Genomic DNA, 12804 nt, shown 5'->3' with positions numbered 1-12804 from the left:
CCTTCTTCCAAACAGTCACAGAAGTAGTTCAAGCGACTACAGTATGAATAGACATTGCCACAGATGACTAAAAATTGAAAAATTTGGCCCAATCTGGAGCACACTTAATCCAACGGAAGCCTCTCCATCAACCAGCTTTATGCAGTAATCTACATGCCATTTCCACAAAGTCTGCGCTGAAACCTTATGAGTTTTGGACCATCGCCTACTGGCTGAGAGCTGGTCTTTAAAGCCAGATGAGCCCATGTTATTTTAATGAACCCCTACTTTAACTAACGATCGAGTAGTTAGCCTAGGAATCGCATGCTACCAGACTTGAAGCATGGAAGTATCGTTCCCTTCATAAATTATTGCACTTCTGCAGTCCTAGGTTCTCATTTATATCTGTGCACTCGATAGTCAGATTAAAATTCCTTTGGACAGTTGGAAATCTTTGAAATACATGTCTGCTAGCACCTCGTTTTATCACCCCCTGCTCACGTTGAGCAGAACCTCAATAGGCAGGCAGCCACAGTTGGCTTAACACACAGACTTTTCATTAACAAAACAGCACTTAACCCAGTGTCTTTTCTCTGTGTACCTCCCTCTTCAGGTGTATTATTTCTTTAAATTTAAAGCCGTTTTTAACTTCAAAGACTAATTTTTACTACAAGCAAAATGAAGGGTAAAATTCACCCTCTGCAATGCATTTTTGGTTTTCAAGCATATAAATGGAGAAGCCTTTTTTCATTTTACCTGCAAGGCATGTTCTCTTATTCATGCTTTTTCATTATAATAGCAGCAACTTTAGAAAAGTATTAAAGTTCATTACGACCTAGCTCTTTCAAAATTTCATAGTGCTGGAAAAAAAACACTTTTCTTTAGGTAAATTTTGCTTCTCATTTTCTACTTCTCTCAAACACACGTAGGCAGTAACAATACTTTTTTATCTTGATCCATGCAGCTCAGATACCAGTTTACTCACTGACAGCATAAAATAAGCCTGGCCGATGAAAAAATGCAAAGAATTACTGCCCGTCATCCCCACTGAGAAGTTTCTTCCAGTCTTGCAAACACACAGCATCAGTGAAAAAGAGGGAGAAGCTACCTGCCCGTGCTTCTGCAAACATGCTGGCTTAGAAGAATTACTGCCACCTTAAATGAAGACATGCTCCTATCATACTCATAAATATGGGTTCAATGTAGTTATGAATATGAATCTCACTTTTCCATATATAAATTGTCTGCTAATTCAGCAACCTCCCTCCCCTCTGTACCTAATGTTTAGTACCTAATACTGCATTACCTTCCCTCTATACCCAATGCCAAGTGCAGGCTTACTGAAGTACATGTGGAAGCTTTGTGGGGCATTCCTGCAGATGAAGACTTCAGTGACGAGTGCTTTGCTGCCTGTGTCCAGAGAAACCTTCTAACAAAGCAGACACCTGGTTCCAACAACCTGCCCTATCTTGGTGTCACGAAGATGGTGGGAGTACTTCTGGACAGAGGCAAAAAAGCCATTGCTAACGCTCAAATGTGTACAAAAATACCGCATTCTGCCCTGTTTGGCATGCTACTGCTCGCATCAGTTGTGTTGCCAAAGAAAGTCAGAACTTCAAACAGTTTTACTCAGTCCTTTTTATCAAATGTGTCTTGGTTCAGCATCTCACCACTAAAGCATGTCAATCTCTGAGATGGTTTTCTGCCCTATTTTTGCCAGGAACTCGTTAGAATATCACTGCAAGTACTTGTTTATTATCATTGCTGTGATGCTGAATTCACGTTTTTACACTGATCAATAAAAACTAAATCAACACACTACACACCCAGCCCACACATGAAGAAAATTCATTTAACAAGGAGATCAAAGTTGTCTACCTTCTACTGCTGTAAAATCACAACCAGCCTGTTGGTTTTGCCAGTTATCTTTGAAGAGTGATTGGAAATGAACAAAAAAAATAATTCTGGAAGCACGTACTGAAATTGCAGATATAAAACAGAGATAGGAGGACAGATGCAAATAACCATGTGGGAGACCGCTGCGTGAATTCGAATGGCGTGGCAGGCCAGCGAGGCAGCAGTACCAACACTTCTGCAAAGCTTCCGCGTAGGTGAGCGTTAACTATTTCTTTTGTTCCATCAAAATCCAAAGGGTTGGCAACTGGACGGCTTCCACCTATTTCCCTCCACTGTATCGGGGGCACAAGCAGCAACCCAACTGCTGTGCTCAAAGCAGTTGGATTTGAGCTACACATAATGTAAACTTGCGGTTCAGGGGACTGTAACCTCCTGCACTCAGCAGACACAGCTTTGGTAATGGCCACAGAGCTCGTGTTTATTTAAAGTCCCACATCAACCTAGGAGCCATTGCAAAGGTGATACTTTCAGCCTCCAGAGAGAGAGTGAGGCGAGGTGCTCTCACTGCTGAAAGCAGCCCATGTTCAACCCAAAGCTGACCACCTCCCCGCAAGGTAAGCCCAGCTCCAACGCTGAGGATGAGACAAAGCGAGAGGCAGGCCAAAGGGAAGCAACAGCAAGATAATTAAGGAACTCATCCTAAACATCTCAGGACTTTGGTGGCCTGAATTTTTGGGGAAAAGAAAGCTCAGCTTAGCTATACAGGGTCTTTAAGTATTAAGACTTGTGGCAGATGTGAATCGCTCACAGACCAGTCAGTATCCAACTCTTATTTAATACCCCACTATTCTTGCTAACAGTGCAAGGCTTAACTTCAAAAAAGAGCAAACAACTATGAAATTTCCACGTGAAAAAATAGCAGTACTATCTACTAGTCGGTGGACTTTCTGGTACAAACAGGCTCTTCCACCAGCATGCCCTCTCTGTCTCCCAGAAGGAGCCTGCAGGGCAGCAGCAGAGACGCAGCACCGAGGGCACAAGCCCAGCAGGCAGAAGGGTCAGCAGCAACCTTCCTGGCATGGCAAGGAGCTACACACTCCTGCCAAACAATCCCCATTTACCTATTCCCACGTCATGCATCGCTGCACTGTCCACATAATCTTCAGCCTCTGATCAAAGTGAGCATTAATAGCATCTCGTCTTATGCCTCCAAACTTTCACAAATCTATAATGCAGCATTTCCAAATCTGCGGGATTTAAAAACTGTATTCAAAATTAAAGTAAGTGGAGTCACTTGGAAGAAAGTATTACAGCATATGAATAATATACTTCCTACTTAATGATAAATTGCATTCAATTCTGCATGCATAGCAGAGGGCTATTGTAACTTATGCAAAGCTCCTAGAGCATTTGTTTCACTAGGACCCCCTTAAAACCATAATCCTGCAAGAGTGCCCATATGCATTTGTGTCGTAGGACAGCAGTGTTTACCCCACTGGCTGCTCCAAAACTACACGCTAGGACTGTACTGCATGTTCTGTTAAGAAAATGAAAGAAGTTACTATTTAGGTCAAGTGTAAGATTAAGAGAGAGAGAGAGAGAGAGAGAGAAAAAAAAAAAAAAAAAAAGGTTGTTAATATAGCTGTAATTGGCATAACCCTCCAAATGTAAATAGAGATCCTTCCAAGAAAAGGCATTTCTAGTTTTGATTTGGCATGTGAAACATAACAATACTGGGAAAAATACTTTCCTGCTAATACAACTGGAGCTCAGACAGGACTCTTACCCACACAGAACTGTTGCAAAACCCCTCGATCCCCTAACATGCACTATTTTACCAGTAGAGTTTTTGGTTTAAAGGGGAGAATGTATTTCAGGCCATTGCTAAACCCATTAGCATTAGAGGTTTGTTTTTTTTTTTCTTTTAAATACAAAAACTAGAACACGGACTTCCCTCCTATCTTTCCCCACACCCCCCAAACACCCATACACTAAAAATATATAAATAAAGGAAATGAAACTTCCCCATCAATGAGAATAAGGGGGGGGGGGGGGGGCAGAGAACAAAGACAAAAAATGGGTCTGTACAGCACCTTTTTATTGCCAGCTAAGAATCAAACAACTTTAAGACAGAGAAGTTTTCAGCCATTACCAAATTTTAAATTGAATAGCCACTTACTTCACAGGGTTTGTTTTTCACAGCCCTATGCTGAAGGAATCATTTAGGATTTAATATTCAAAGAGAAAGTACCTGGTGTAAGTTCTGCATCTCAGACAGACCCTGTCATCCTTGAGGAAGCCTGAAAGCCTTGAGACAGGGCAAACAAAAATCTCCCACCTTTTAAAACACAGCTTCTGATAATTTCACACTTAACCCATACCTGTTTTGCTGGAGCAACCCTTCCCCAATCCGTATTTTTGCAGCCTTAACACTTCAGGATTTGCTGGAGGTTTTAGTACCCGAGTCAAAGCTTTTCCTCATCACAGAACACAAGATTTCTGATAAACAACAACAAAACAAATACCAAAAAAGAGCATCTACAACAATCTTGCTTTGCTATAAATGCAATGAAGTCTAAACATGAAGAGAGAGAGGAGGAAAAAAAAAAGGAAAAGAAAAAAAGGCAAAACAAAACCTTGCAGCACAGCACTTCAAGGACATATCACAATGCAGTCTCTATCAAAAATCTTACAATGAGCACTTGACAAGAGGAGGGAGGGGAAAGGCAGCAACCATTTTCTTGCTGGACTAAAAAGACTTGAGAAAATTTGTGATAAGGCCGCAGGACGGCTGATTTATAAAGGCCTCAGTGGTAGCTGAGGAAAACTCAGCATCTGTGTCCATGTTCCTGGAAAGTAAGCTGACCAGCCGAGGGAAAGCTGAATATCAGTGATCTGGACAAAATCCTAGCAAATTTTGAACTGTAAACGGGAGAAAGACAAGCCAAAAAGAAAGAATCAGGTACCTTTCGAGCCTACCTCATATCAGCATTTTGGGTCTTTCCAGAGCAAATCATCAGTCAACTACGAAAACTGAGGTGGGCTGTTTGTGTGAGACGCGTTACCCTTTGTTACGGAGTAAGCTAAAACCACAAGACTTGTTTCAGTCAGAACCTCAAAATACACCCAACACTACAGAACTCGTCCAAAATGTTGCAGCAGCCCCACTGTCATACGTAGAGCCTAATCTCTAAAAAATACCCCATTACAGGGTAACGGGGCATCCATTAAGAGCGTGCTGTGGGCCTCCCAAGCCGTTATCCCCCTGAGAAGAAAGTGAGACGAACTACGCGCCTGCCTTCTGCTTTCGGAGGCAGCAGGTTGTAGCCTGAGCACATTTTCCAGCTTTTCCCCACACAAATCAATGTCCTCTTTCTCTCAGCAGAACTCTCTGAAACTGAGGGCTAGAGAAAAGCCGGGAAATGTCACAGGACTTGGGTCAATTCTTCTGATCGATGCGAGGTGCATGCACTGTAAGGGTGAGCCGATAGCCAGAAGCCTGGCGGACCCGGCCCGCTGATGCTCCAAGCCCCTTGCTTCCAGCATGCCCACACCACCACACAGCCAAGCCGGGGAGGCAGAAAATTAACACCTGTCCTAATTGCTCTTCCCCTCAGAAGCCAACACCCAGCACGAAACGGTGTTGATGGGACACGCTGTGCTGCCTGCGGCGCCATCCTGGCTGGGCTCGACCACGCACCTCGAGGCCTAAGGGGCAACGTCTCCCCAAAATCTGCAAGGCAGCTTCACTCCTGAGCGTGTCCTGCTCAAAAGCCACTGGATCTCTTCAATCTGCCTGGTTTCAAGAGTTAAGAAAAATTAAAAAAAAAAATGACACAACTTTGGCCACCGTCCTTTGAGCCGTGCTCAGACACACTCTTTGAAGGAAGAGCCGCCTTTCTTGAAATATATTTGAACGTGCTATTTTTGTCTTTATCTTAGAAGGCCCGATTTCCCCTCACCGCCCTGCAATTGATGACAATAATAGGTTTCTCAGCACCGGACAAGTTATGAAGAGGTTTTAAACCTCCGCAAGCAGCAAAACTCACTGCCTCCATTTTTTAGTTTAGTTTCAAACCCAGCCCCCCTGCCTACAAACACTGACACACACGGCAATGGTCCTTCTTCTCAGCAGCTCCTTGGAAGCCAGTGCCACCACTGGTGCTGCTCGATGTACATAAACACGTGAGGGCTTGGAGGCTGCCCCAGGCAGAATTAACCTGTGTGCTCGGAGGTGCTCCTGTCTGCACCACACAGGAGGACCAGAGGCAAAAGGGTCCCTCTGATTCTAAAAGGAAAGCCAGATAGATCATGATTCCTTGTTGGAAGCCAAAAAGCCTCAAAAAAAGCCTAAGGGCTAAGTTCTTGCCCCTTCAACAATTACCTTACATCCACCAAACACTGCTTGCCCTTTTTTTTTTTTTTTTTTTTTTAGTATTTCTAAGGAAGCTGAAATGAAACTGCCTTATCTCACAAGTTGCTATGACACATCATAAAGAGACGCAGCCTTCCAACACCAGAATCTCACAATGACGCTACAGACCGGGGGGCCTCTCTTTAGGTTAGTACTGTCCCATTACAGAACTGGGAGAGGGAGAGGAACGCCTTCTCCACCACTTTGCCAAGCAAGTTTCTAAGTGACATATTCCCCACTAGAATGGAACAAACAAAAAATTACAGAAAGAGTTTAAAATATTCACAGCAGAATATTATCTCACGTTGCTTTAGGAAACTTGCAGTACATTATGTGACTGTTTTCCTTATACTCTTCTCACACTCCCTACCAGATGCTAAGTTACAATCTCAGTTTATAATGACAAACCTCAACACATGACTGGAAAAATTAAAATGGCCTGAAGAAGTACAAGCAATGGAGCTCCTGAGCTCCCAGCCTAGGAATTCCCTTTTCCAACCCAGCCCTGCTGAGTGCTACCCAAAAGTGAAGCAACCTGAAACAAGGACTCACTTTCCGGTCTTAAACACAAACCAGAGGCACGTGACCAGCGGCAACACAGAGGTCGAGAGCATTAAGTGGATAAGACATGGAGCCTTTTTCAGCCTCACCAAATGCAACGTGAGTCAGTGTTAGATAGGGAGGTTAGTCATGCTGTGGTTTATTTACGCTAACCCTGGCCAAGGCAGGATCCCTACCTGGCTGCCCCTGGGCCCCATCCCTCCCCGCGGGTGCCCCGGGCAGGACACACATCGATGGCAGGGTGATTAAGTGCTGCCCTTATCATTTCGCCAAGAGGCTGATCCTGCACTCTTCTCTCGGGCCAGCTTCATCTGAGTTGTTTTTCTATTAAAGTTGCATTACTCTTATTTGGGCTTTTCAAGACACTCTGGTTTGACTGCCACCCCGACAGCGCTGCCCAGCTCCTTGCTGGAATCTCCCAACTTCAGAAACTCGAGCTGCTTATCGACTGTAGCGGAAAATATCATAAAGGCATTTATTTGCCACAAAATTTTCACGTGCAGCATACACCAGCGCTTACTTTTTCCAAAGCACTATCAGCTATGGAAGGAAAATGCACATGACATGTTTTCTTCGTATGAAAAAATCACTTATCAAAGTTCTAAATAAATGCGGTCTGTTTGGCATGACATTATTAATTACAAAGCCACGCAGCTTAACTTCCACACCATCTAGGCCTCCATGAGCACTGATGAAGTAGCACCCTGGATGTTAAACATGCGCCTGGGATAAGCCTCAGAAAAGAAGGTAACATACCACAGAACTTGACGCCACGTCACTCCAGCGGGTATCAAAGCGAAATGGTTATTTCTAGATAAATATGTCTTATTAAGGAAACGGCTCCATTCTGAGCCGACGTAACATCCCCACGGACCACGAAGCAGATAAGCAATCACGGCGAACGGCAGCCTGTATAGCGTGCAGGAGCGGCTCACGCACGCACCGGTATCACAAGAGCAGGTCGGTATCACAACAGCGGGTCGTGCTATCGCGACGGTGCCTCCGCACATCGAGGGGGAGAGGCAGGTCCCAGCAGGGCGCCCCACGGGATGCTCGCAGGAGCAGCGGCATCGCCCTGCGGAGCAGCGCAGGGGGCAAGGCCCAAGCTGAAGCAGTGAACTCCCGTCTCTGCAGCAGACACAGCAAAATTATAGCCGTCGAAGATATAAAACTTTATCCCCGGTGATTACCTGCTCACCACGTTAATCACGCAGTTAAGCACTTTGCAATGTTTTCCATAAATAGTTTAGTTATGGGTCATCATATCTACTTTGCTGCTATTAGATTAGTCTGTAAAAATCTACGGACGTCAGCGGCGGCTGCAGGAATTATGGGCGGCGTGGCCGCGCTGGGACAGCAGCAAGAAGTCAGATTTTACCGGGCTGCCGTGCCGGCACCGCTAAGTTTCACACCCTGAATATTCAGGGCTGGGCTGGTAGGCATGAAAACCGATCTGCGAAGTCGGCAGAAGGATGAGTAGGCATTATCCATTTATTAACTGGTTAACTGCCAATTAATTTCCCTTGCAAATCATCGCTCTGGTATTTAAACATCTGGCTAGCAGTTTGTCTTCCTTACCCCCCCCCCCCCCCCCCCCCCCACACACACACACCCCGGAATTAGGACAGACGAGGAAAATCTCATCCTTCTGCGCCCCTCCAGCCACCTCCTCGCTGCCTGCCCCTCTCCTGGAGGGGGACAGCGGGGCAGAAACCCCGTCCCCACCGCGTCCCCACCGCGTCCCCGCAGCCTCGCACCCCGCAGCCTCCCTCGGGAGGAGGAAGAGGAGGAGGAGGAGGCTGCGGGGAGCGCCACGCGGGGGCAAGGGGGGGGCACGGCCACGCGTGGGGCTGCCCCTGGAGGGCCGTGGCCCCCAGCCCCGATGCTGTGACACCCCCAGGGGGAGCCCCCCCGCCGCGCTGCACCCCCCCGGGACCAAGCCCCCGGCCCCACGGCGGGCAGGTGGGGGCCGCGCCCCGCCGCCCCCCGCGGGAGGAGGAAGAGCAGGAGGAGGAGGAGGAGGAGGAGGAGGAGGGAGGCAGGGCCTCGCCTCCCGGCCGCTGCGGCCCGAGAAGTCAGCTGCAAACTTTTTTTTTTTTTTTTTTTTTTTGCAGCAGAAGCCCCAGCTCATGCAAAAATGAAACTTGCCAAGCGTTCCCCTACCTGGCGTGAAGTCTGCAACAAGTGCACGCGGGGCCGGCCGCGGGGCTCGGGTTTCTCTCTTTTTTTTTTTTTTTCTTTTTTGGCTTGAAATCCCCTCCTTTTCCCTCTTTCACCATGCCATCATTTTGGCGGCGCCCAGGGAAGGATCGCGCTGTGAATTTCCCCCCACACACACCTCCCCCCCCCCCCCCCCCCCTCCCGGCGCTGGGTCCTACTTTCTGGCGGCGCTGGGCCCCCAAACCAATATCGCTCCGCCAGGAAACGCAGCTCCCGGCCCGGCACGGCTCGGCACGGCTCGGCCCGGCACGGCTGGGCTCGGCCCCGCTGCCCAGCACACGGCCGGGACGCGCTCCCCCCCCAGCACCACCCCCCCCGGCCCGGGGCAGCGCCGCTTACCTCGGGCACGGCCTCGCTGTGCGCCACCCGCGGGGCTCTCTCTTCCTTTTTAATTTTTATTTCTTTCTTTTTTTTTTTTTTAATTATTATTTTTTTTCTCTGCCCCCCCCCTTCTCTTCCTTCTCTCCGCGATGCGCCAAAATCCCCGCTGTCAGCAAAATCGCTGTCAAATTCTTTTTTTTTTTTTTTTCTCTCGAGGAGAGAGGAGGGAAGGCTTTAAAAAAAAAAAAAAAAAAAAAAAAAAAAAAAAAGCAGAAGCAGAAAAAAAAAAAAAAAAAAAAAAAAAAAAGGGGGAGGAGGCTGCTGGGAGGCGACGGGATCCCTCCGCCGCCCGGCACAGCCACAGCCACCGCCACCGCCACGGAGCCGCCCGGCCCCGGCCCCGGCCCCGGCCCCTGCCCGGCAGCAGCAGCAGGAAGTCGGGGCGCTGCTGCCGCTGCTGCCGGCGGCGGCCGCCCGGCCCCGCGGCGGGGCGAGGGGCGCCCGCCGCCCCCGGGGCCCGCTCCGCCGCCCGGCAAGCCCCCCCCCCCCCTCCACTCCCGGCCCCTCCTCTCAGCGCAGGTGCCGCCGCCGCCGCCCCGGCAGCGGCTGGCAGAGACCCCCAAAGCCCCCCCAGACCTCCCGCTGCCCCCCTCAGGGCTCCGGGCGAGCCGCCCCCGAGCCCCCTCTCCCCCCCTCCTCCCAGAGCCCGGCGTGGTGCTGAGCGTGGAGTCGGTGCTGCCGCGCAGCCAGCCCCCTGCAACTTGCTGGCTGCGGTGGATTCATTTATTCGTGTATTCATTTCTTCAGCCGCGAGTTGCCCGAAAGCGGCCCTTTTTCCCTCAGTTTTTAGCCCCGCCGGCGTCGCGCTGCGGCACCAGCTCCCCCCCCCTTCCACCCCCTCGGGTGAGGGGCTGCGGGATGCAGCCGGGGGGAGCTGGGGAGAAACGGAGCCGCGGGTGGGATGGGGCCTGCCCCTGCCCCTGCCTTCACGGAGCGGGAAGGGGGGGGAAAAAAAGGAAAGATAAAACTCTCACGGCTTGTACCAGGAACAGAAATAGGTCTTTGGTGTTAGCGCTCCTGATTCAGCCCTACGTGGTAATGGTTACCAGCAGCCTCATTTTCTTTTTATGGTCATCCTGGTTTCCTGGTTGCATGGCACTTCCATTGGGCCACCGTTCTTAATAATTTAACCTTTTATGAGATTGTTTTGATTTACGGTGTAGATTAGAGCAAGAGTGAAGAAGCATGATATCACCCTCTGGCTGTTAAACTCCTTTTCCTTTGTACTACATGCAAAGGTCTCAGTTGTTTAAAATGTCGAGAGAGAAATGTCTTTCTTCTTTCTTTTTTTTTTTTTTTTCTGCCAGCCAGCTAGTCATTTTCTAATTTTATTTCTCCTTAAGTGAAAAATACCATTCAGATACTGTAACTTCTCCGTGCTGAGCTATGCAGAATCTATGCTGAGCTTTGGATTCAATGGTTAGCTTGTTTGCTTGCTGGAGTCCTAAGTCATATAAACTGTGTTGAAAATAGAATTAAAACCACAACTCAACATGTGCCTTGCCTCTGTTTGTTTTTTGTGTCTAGTCTGAAGCCCAGAATAGCCCGTATTGCTTGTGATTTCCAAAATGACTTTGGAAAATAAGCAATGTAATGTAACGCTATAGGTTTGTCGCAGCATCTTGACTTGCTCAGCTGATCCACGCAAACAAACCTGTACTGAGTTGGCCAGGAGATACCGGATTTACCTAAAGTGTGCGGGTTTGTGTTGCAGTTCTCCAAGTAGAAGCAAACACGTAGCATAACTTAAATCGGAACAGAAAGTCGTTATCGGGCAGCCTTCTGACATGCCATAAGCTCGGCCCTATTACTCTGCCATAACAAGCATATCCATAAAACTTCTGAATGAAATAAAGTAGTTTATTAGCTTTGGACAATATTTCAAGAAAAAGGTGGGGGCCACACCCCATTCTCTGTAGTCATACTGCAATTTATGAATTGGTCTCCATCAGAAGCACAAAGCCGTAATTGACGCTTGCAGTTTTCCTGATCCGTCTTCTAATCTTGGAGGATTTGAGGATTGAGCTTCCCGGTTTTGAGTAACAAAATATACCTATTTTCAGTATTGAACCTTGGGATAATTCTGTGGGCTTGCCATGATTTTGCTTAACAACATTTTGGCCATGGTTACTGGCAGGTACGTGTGGGCTGCGTGCCCCAGGCTGGCCGAGTGCCCACTGCCAGCTCGCCGCCGTCCCAAGAGGGAGAGCTCACTCCCTCGTCCCTGCCCGCTGGCTTGGCAGGCTGGTTCACCTCTCCAAAGCAGAAGAAGCCTCTCCTTCTGGGCTTATTTCCTGCAGTTTTAGCAGTTAGCTCTGTGCGATGGCAGCCGGGTGCTGGAGCTGCAGGGACGCCCGGCCACGAGTGGGATGGGGAGGGACTGGGGGCAGCCGCTTGCCCCAGCAGCAGCGAGCAGTCGGGGCGGCTCAGCTGCCTTGAAACCTCCCACTGCTTACAAACAACAGAAGAGCAGCAAGCGTCTTATGGTAACTGCTATCGCTCTGTCAGATTTTTGTCAGAGATTAATGAATTTTAATTTTTTCTAAGTAGGGCTGTTTTAGGAACGAGAGAAGTACAGAAGTTGGGAAGTGGCAGAGGTCTCCGATCATCCTTTGGGCTAATTCCTTTCCGGTACAGGGTTGCTGCGTCATTATCTTCCCAAATGCCTTAAGTTTGCTTAGTAGGCTTTGACTTGAATTTGTGGGCTTTTTATTTTTTCCAAAAGAAAAAAAGACAAGACTAAAGAAAAGCATGGTTATGGTAGAAGGCAACCTACCTTTGTTCAGCAGCTGGAGTGGTTAAAACAAATCCCTTAAGGCTCCTCAATGAATCACATGCATGCAAGCGTCTCGCTGGCCGGAGTCACAGCAGCCAAAACACGAGTGTCTGTCCAGTTTCTCAATTTTTCATGCCTCTTCCCAGACTGAATTTTGAATCGTGGACGTTAGCTTAAATAATGAATAAATAAACCAGGCCTTAATTGCCAAGTTGGTTGAACAAAACTCATGGTGGGGTTAGTTTTGTTTTAATAAGGAACCTGTGGTCCATACAGCATACCGATACAGGATTTAAGATTAAAAGCAAATTTGCTTTCAGAATCCGACATCCTACATAATGTGGGCTGTGGTGTTTCTAATTGAGTTTATAACTTGCTCAGTTAAAGTTTATCTTCCTGAAAAAGAGTCAATGTGGGGATTTCAAGAAATAGCGCGTATGCCCCCTGCTACCCCCTGTTTTGATGTAATTATCAATTGCTTCATGGTTAAATGTTTGAACCTGATTTTTCATTTTAACTTGTCAGCTTTCCAGCATGACGTTGCTGTTTTTTTTTTTCTCTTCTGAATTAGTTTGGTGTTGTCGGAATGGATTTAGTGAATTGTTTACCTTTGTCT

At 47.8% G+C, this 12804-nt stretch overlaps 1 protein-coding gene across 6 annotated transcripts in view; it reads right to left on the bottom strand.

The window, feature by feature from the left end:
• Positions 1-9841, bottom strand: part of TRERF1 (transcriptional regulating factor 1) — a 101370-nt gene extending 91529 nt beyond the window's left edge. For 2 of the 6 annotated variants that reach the window (XM_068676762.1, XM_068676767.1), the window contains exon 1: positions 9371-9838. The gene's annotated coding sequence lies outside the window, so the exon portion shown is untranslated. Of the gene's footprint in view, positions 1-8974; positions 9145-9189; positions 9342-9370 lie in introns of those variants that run through there. The other 4 variants (XM_068676768.1, XM_068676766.1, XM_068676764.1 and 1 more) reach the window with 4 other exon arrangements.
• Between the last annotated feature and the right edge of the window lie 2963 nt (positions 9842-12804).

Source organism: Anas acuta, chromosome 3 (genome assembly GCF_963932015.1).
Source record: "Anas acuta chromosome 3, bAnaAcu1.1, whole genome shotgun sequence".
NCBI lineage: Eukaryota > Metazoa > Chordata > Aves > Anseriformes > Anatidae > Anas > Anas acuta.
This window is presented reverse-complemented; position numbering and strand designations above follow the sequence as displayed.